A 7328-nucleotide genomic window follows, 5' to 3' on the forward strand; every position below is an offset into this window, starting at 1 on the left:
TAATCAAATAACTTTAGAAATATTACAAAATATATGAAACAGAAATATAAATTATACATTTAATTTTCTCTGTGGTATCTATTAAAATAACCATGTCTTACAGCGCTCCAAGTGGCTTTTGGCAAACTATATGGGAGGGTGCTATTTACGGGGAGCGGTGGGTAGAGGGGAAGTGACTTTTTTCGCCGGACGCGCCGTCTATATTTATGGCGGGTAACTAAGCTCGCACCGCATCTACGTTTATAATATCTTTGACGGAATTCATGCAATATGCGGAATTCACGGAATTCACTGAATTTACGGAATTCAACGAATTTAGGAAATTTACGGAATTTATGGAATCCCACGAATTCCAGTAATTTCATAAATTCCGTGAAGTCCATGAAGTCCGTGAATTCCTTCTTTTCCATGAATTTCATGATTTTCACGAATAACATGAATTCCGGAAAATCCTTGCATCCGGGGAATTCCGTGAATTTTTTTAATTCCATAAATTCTGTGATTTCCTTGTGCACAATCTTCGTCTTAGAAACGCTCTAATACAATTACAATACATGTATTGAAATTTCGTCATTCCAATACCAAGAGTCTTTGAAAGCGTACGGAGCGGCAGCTTGAGGCGTACTCTCTTTTCTTCTCCCACCACTTCCCCCACTACTCGCCGCGGACCCTGCTCCGAAGCCGGAGATTGTCAAAAACAACGGATTATTGTTTCCCCTTAAATGATGTTCAAAAATAAATTAAATTTGCGGTCTTTTTTATTGCTAGATGTCATTTTACGTCGCTTGGAAGATATATAATCACTATATTCATAAGGATTATCCGAATTCATTGTAATTCATAACTTTTTAAATAACTGATTGTAAAAGTGTATGCAAATGTATACATTATACGATATTATTACAAAATAAATAAATTTGGGTTCCCTCCCGAATGCCAGTTATCATTTTGCGTCACTTGGAAGATCTAGAAGCAATATATTCATGAGGATTATCCGAATTCATTATACTTGAAAACTTTTGATTTATTAATTATATAATTATATACCAATGTATACGATATATACGAGGGGTGTTCAAAAAGTAAGTTTCCCTAGTCTCCCGTTTTGCCCCAGCGCCATCTAGCGAGCTGGGACCAAACATAGTTTTAGTTTGGGATATACCGAAAGAGCGGAACGGGTCTTAGCTGCCGCAAAAATTTTCTTCATCAGTACCGGCTCGGAACCATGGAGCTACCTGTGAAAAACGTGTCCACTTGTGAGTTGCGTGCAGTTATTCGCTTCAAAAGGGCCTAATGCTAACGAAATTCACACTGAATTAGTTCATATTTATGGTGAGAAATGCATGAGTGTGCAAATGGTGCGTCGGTGGCGTACATATTTTCTCAAGGGACGCGAAGAAGTTCATGATGAGCAGCGTGCAGGCAAGGCAAAAACCGCCATTACAGATGACGCAGTCACAGCAGTCGAAAAAATCATTTTGGCGGATAGGCGCACACAATCCACACAATCATAACAGATCATCTTGATTACCGTAAAGTTTGTGCGAGGTGGGTCCCACGCCTGCTTTCAAATGATCACAAACAAAAAGGATTTCAGTCTGCAGGAAAATTTCTTGACATGCTTGACAGTTCTTGACATTCTTGACATCACTTCAATTCAAATGATGAAGTGAAAGACTGTTAAATTATTCTTTAAAAAACAGGGCACGGATTTTTATAAACAAGTTTTGTCAAAGCTTGAGAACAGACATAAAAAATGTATTCAAGTCCAAGGGGACTATGTAGAAAAATAGTTTACAAGTCAAACAATAAATACATATGTTACTTTAACCTAAAAATTGTGTTCTGCTTTTTTCCCGGAGCAGGGAAACTTACTTTTTGAACACCCTTCGCATTTAAGAGAAATTTAATGTGTAGTCGTTTTTAATTGTCAGGTGTCATTTTACGTCGCTTGAAAGATCTAGAAGCACTATATTTATGAGGATTGTCTGAATGTATTATACTAAATAACTTTTTAAATCGTTGATTGTATAAGTTATACAAATGTATTCATTATACGATACTTATAAAAAATAAATAAATTTGGCGACCTTTTCGATCGCCAGGTGTCATTTTACGTCGTTTGGAAGATCTAGAAGTACTACACTCGTGAGGATTATCCGAAGGCATTATACTTAATAACTTTTTTTATTTATTAATTATATGCCAATGTATATGATATTTCAAAAGAAATGAAAGACTGACGCCAGAGTTCGCCTGTTTTTTGGACCTCCCTAGCGACCTGGTGAAAAAATATAAAAATATGTTACAGGTATCAAATTACTCGTCATTGAAAATCAAAATGAGCATCGCTTTTTGTTTCTTAAAGATTTAAAAAATTACCCCTATTTAGGGGTTGAAAAGACCCCAGAAAAATTTTTAAATTAAAATAACCACTAATTATACAATCATTTTTCACATCAACCTCTTATCAATAAAGAAAATACGTGATTTTACTTTTATAAGGTTTATTTTATAGAACAAATACAATGAAAAATGATTTTATAATTAGTGGTATTTCCTATTTTTGAATTTTTGGATTTTTGGGCAATTTTTTGCAGTTTGAAAAGAACGAAAAGCGATGCTCACTTTGGTTTGTAGTTACGAGTAATTTGATAACCGTAACACATTTTTATATTTTTTCACCAGGTCGCTAGCGAGATAAAAAAAAGGCGAAAAAACAGCCAACTTGGCGTCACTCTTTGCGGTCGTTTTTGATTTCCCGGTGTCATTTTACGTCGCTTCGAAGATCTAGAAGCACTATATTTATGAGGATTGTTCGAGTTTATTATACTTAATAACTTTCTAATTCATTAATTGTATAAGTATATACAAATGTATACATTATACGATATTTAAAGAATTAAATAAATTTGCATCTAAATAAATTTTTGTAATATAAAAATTTGAAAATGTAGATGTTCAAGGAGTAAGATTACACCGCCTAACATGCAGATATTCATGTGAAATATCTACTATATTTTCTAGATGTTAGGCGTAAAAATATTTTTATGTTAAACTGAAACACTTAATTTGACAAAATTTTTATAAATTTAAAATAAAATTTTGAGTTTAAGTAACTTAAAATAGATAGAGTTGTAAATGCATATTACAGATCATTCATTCTCCACTTACTCGTCCTGTTTTCTCCGTGCAGGTGTCATATTACGTCGCTTGGAAGATCTAGAAGCACTACATTCATGAAAATTGTCCGAATTTTTTATGCTCAGAAACTTTTTTATTAATTTATTGTATACGTATATACAAATTTACAAATTATATGATATTTAGAAAAAATTATATTTGCGGTCTATTTTGATTGAGATGTGTCATTTTACGTCGCTTGGGAGTTCCAAGAGCACCATATTTATGAGGGCTATCAGAATAAAAAAAATCGACCATCGGTGGAAATTCATCTAAACTCTCTTTAGGATTTTTATTCAATTCCATCGAACGCTTAGATTGTCCAGCAGGATATTTATGAAGTGTCCCCGAATAATGGAATTCGTTCATTCGTGGGAAATTTTGCAAATCCACCGAGTGCTTGGATTGTCCAGCAGGATACTTATGAAGTGTCCCTGAATAATGGAATTCGTTCATTCGTGGAAAATTTTTCATATCCACCAAGTGCTTGGATTGTCCAGCAGGATATTTATGGAGTGTCCCCGAATAAAGGAATTCGTTCATTCGTGGAAAATTTTTTAAATCTAAATTATTTTCGTGATGCCCTGAATTATATCCAGGTCCAGTTCGGAGATTTTCGTGATTTGATGAGCCGAGATTTCCATGTTCATTAACAGATGCACTTAAATCTGGAAACATTTATGAATTAGGATTTCTTTTTGTATTTCTTCTTTTTTTAATTATCACTTTATTTACCAGGAAAAGTTTTTAGTTTTCTAGCCGAATATTTTCATAGTATTAAAAATAAACTTAGTGTTTATTTAAACTATTATTCTTTAGTCTATATTATTTATTGAAAAATTATTTATTCTCTTTTCCCCTTTTCTTGTTTTTCCATTGAAATTAGAAATAAATTAGAAAACCCCCAAAAATTAAACTTAATGTAATAAATTAAATATAGTACCCACATTAATTTTATTTATTTTCATATAAAATTAAACGTGGAAGACTAACATAAATACGACTATAAATTCTTAATTTTATTATAAAATTACTTACCAATAAAATCTATACAAATTAAAAAAGTGATAAGAGCACAATTAGTAACGATCCACATTTTTTAAACGATACAGGAAGATTGCTTAGGTGTCATGAAGAGCGGAAAGTTTTTAATATTTATTCAAGACGTAATTGGGATTATTTGAATCATAAATATTCAATATACCACGTTATCAGCTAGCAAATATTTTTCACATATTACCTGAATATAAAATGATTTACAATTCGTGAAGAAAAATAGGTGGTAAATTATTAATGCTTTTTACATAAACTAATATTGGTTTGAGAAATGCTTATTGTGCAAAAAAAACTAAAGTCAATTGCATGCTACAAGGGCGTGTTCAAGGGCAAAATCGTTTTTAATATTGGCATAAAATGATAAATAATTTTCTAAATATTAATAAACGAATTTTTGAAATTGGTCGGTATTAACTTTTAAAATTAACATGGGGCTTTAAATGGGAAAAGTTTAATTTTCGAAAAAATGGGAAAAAGGGAAATTAAATTAGGTCCTTAATTGAAGAAAAAAAATTTTATTAATAGGGGAAAAATTTTTTAAACAAATTAAATTTATTTCAATAATCACCAAATATTTTTTCGAGCGCGCAAGATTTTGGGAAGCAATTTCTCAATAGTACCGCGCTGGCATTAATGCCTCGTACACGAGTAAAAGTTTCTAAACTAATAAAGGTACATTTTTAACAAAAAATGTATGTTGCACTGTTAATTAGAAAATACAATTTTTAATTATAAAAAAGAACTACTTTTTTACCAAATTGTTATTTTTTGTAAATAAATTATTAAACTTTTAAGGCAAAATGACGAATTTTCTATACAAAACAGTTGAATTATCAAATGAAAAATATGAAAGTTTGATTAAAAAAAGTCAAATTAATACCAAAAGGGACGAATTTCCAACAAAATTCAAGAACTCTCAAACCCGAAAGTTGAATTTTTCACTTTAATATATTAATTTTCAAGTTTAAAAATGTATTTTTAAGAAAGAAGATCAACTTTCAAACCTAGTTGTTAAAGTTTTAACCAAAAAGATGAATTTTCTACCTGAAAAAAAAACGAATTCTTAACAAATTTCAAGAATTCTCAACTAAAAGTTGCATTTTCGACTAAAAAAGTTGAATTTTTAAAAAAGAATTTTTTTAATTTTCAAGAACGTAGTTCAACCTTAAACCCCAGTTGTTTAAGTTTAACCAAAAAGTCGAATTCTCAAATAAAAAGAATAATTTTCTACAGAAAAAATGAATTTCTAACAAAATTCAAGAATTCACAACTGAAATATTGAATTTTTACTAAAAAAACGTGCATTTTTAAACAAAAAGGTTAATTTACTACCAAAAAATATGCATTTTTAATAAAATTCAAGAGTTATCAAGTAAAAAGTTAAAGTTCCAAAAAAATGGTTAACTTATTACCCAAAAAGATGAGTTTTTAAGAATATTCAAGAATTCCTAAACCAAAATTGAATTTGCAATAAAACACATACATTTTATAACAAACAAATTAATTTTCCACAAAAAAATTTAACAAATAAAGAATGCTCAACCAAAAAGTTGAATTTTCAACTAAAACAGATGAATTTTTAAACGAAATGAATAATTTGCTACCAAAAAGACGAATTATCAATAAAATTCAAGAATTCTCATTAAAAAAATTGTAAACAAAAGAATTATTTCACTACATAAAAAGACGAGTTTTTAACCAAATTCAAGAATTCTGAACACAAAAATTTGAATTTTTTACTAAAAATCAGTTTTAAATAGAAAGAGTAATTTACTACGAAAAAAGAGGAATTTTTAATCAAATTGAAGAATTCTTAAACAAAAATGTAAATTTGAACTAAAATAATCATTTTTTTAACCGAAAGATTAACGTACTACTAAAAAAGACGAATTTTTAATGAAACACAAGAATTATCAAACAACAATTTGAAGTATCAAATTTAAAAAAATGTTAAACAGTAAGATTAATTCACTACCAAAAAAGACGAATTTTTAACAAAATTCAAGAGTTCTTAACCAAAAAGAAAAGTTAAAGTTACAACTAAACAAAATAAGTTTTTAAACAGAAAGATTAATTTACCACCAGAAATAAATTTTTATTAATTCCTTTAGTATCAACAATTAAATATTGATTATTTGTTAAAGATTTATTATAAAAATCACAATAAAAATTATGTATTTTAGAAATAAGTAATGTTTATATAAACTATATTATAAGCAAATATAATTATGATAAAACTGTTATTATAATAGATTAAAAAGATTTTCTTGTTATTAGTTACAATCAGTTAAATTTCCGAATAAATTAATTTTTAATTAAAATCTGCCAAAATCATGCACGTCCAATAAAAAAATTAATAAAACAATTTAATTTTCAACCGAAAAGATTAAAATGCCTATAAAATAATTCTACAAAAAATGTAATGGTTAAATTTTTTGTTAATAAAATTAATTTTTAATAAAAAAGTCTAATGTTCAACTACAGAAGTAACATTTCAACTAAAAAAATTAATATTCTACGAAAATAGAATAATATTTTACAAAATACATGAATTGTCAAACAAATATTTTAATTTGTATTGGAACTTTCAACTTAATAGATGAATTTTCAACCAAAAAGATTAATTTTCTACCAAAAGGGACATTTTTAGAAAAATAGATAAATTTTTAACTAAGAAAGATCAATTTTCAACAAAAAATAGAATAGGGTGATTTTCAGTTGCTGGAATAAATTTTCAAGCAAATAAAATAAAGTTTCAACCACAAAAATGAAGTTTTTACCATAAAAATACAAATTTTTAACAAAATAGATAGATTTTCATTTAGAAAATATAAATTTACATCAAAAAATACAATAGCTTCATTTTCAGTTTAAGAAATAAGTTGTTAAGCAAATAAAATTAATTTTCAACAAAATAGTAAAATTTTAAACCAAACAAATGAAATTTCTACAAAAATAATTAAATGCCTAAACGAAAATTTGAACAACAAAGGGGGAGGGTCGATAAGGCCGGTTTTTGGCCTAATTTATTTTTGGACCAAAAAATCTGAAAAAATCATGGTAGTATCTTATAAGTATCCCGAGTCGAT

Source organism: Belonocnema kinseyi, chromosome 5, assembly GCF_010883055.1.
Source record: "Belonocnema kinseyi isolate 2016_QV_RU_SX_M_011 chromosome 5, B_treatae_v1, whole genome shotgun sequence".
NCBI lineage: Eukaryota > Metazoa > Arthropoda > Insecta > Hymenoptera > Cynipidae > Belonocnema > Belonocnema kinseyi.